The sequence below is a fragment of the Penaeus monodon genome, chromosome 15, assembly GCF_015228065.2.
Source record: "Penaeus monodon isolate SGIC_2016 chromosome 15, NSTDA_Pmon_1, whole genome shotgun sequence".
In the NCBI taxonomy this organism is placed as follows: Eukaryota; Metazoa; Arthropoda; class Malacostraca; order Decapoda; family Penaeidae; genus Penaeus; species Penaeus monodon.
In genome coordinates this window covers 3,232,969-3,233,216 of record NC_051400.1, presented here as the reverse complement: position 1 = coordinate 3,233,216, position 248 = coordinate 3,232,969, and the positions used below count along the sequence as shown (strand labels likewise).

The window sequence follows — 248 nt, the reverse complement described above, 5'->3', positions numbered from 1 at the left end:
GGGGGAAGATTAAAAGGAGATGATAAAAAGGAGGAAAGATAAAAAGGTGGATATACGGGAAAATAAAACGGAGGTATGATAACTGGGAAAATAAGGAGAAAAATAAAATAAATCCATAAAAATGAAGATAAACACACGGGAAAATAAACGTAAGTAAAAGTAAAGAGAAATGATAAACACGTACAGTGGTGATAAGGAAAAACGGTAAGTAAATAGAGGTAAAAGGGGAACAGGATAATTAACGGCGT

General features: G+C 33.1%; 1 protein-coding gene across 1 annotated transcript in view; it reads right to left on the bottom strand.

The window, feature by feature from the left end:
- The window catches only part of LOC119581634 (TOX high mobility group box family member 3-like), a gene marked incomplete at its 5' end in the record, with an annotated part of 37,288 nt that overhangs the window by 17,839 nt on the left and 19,201 nt on the right, over window positions 1-248 (bottom strand).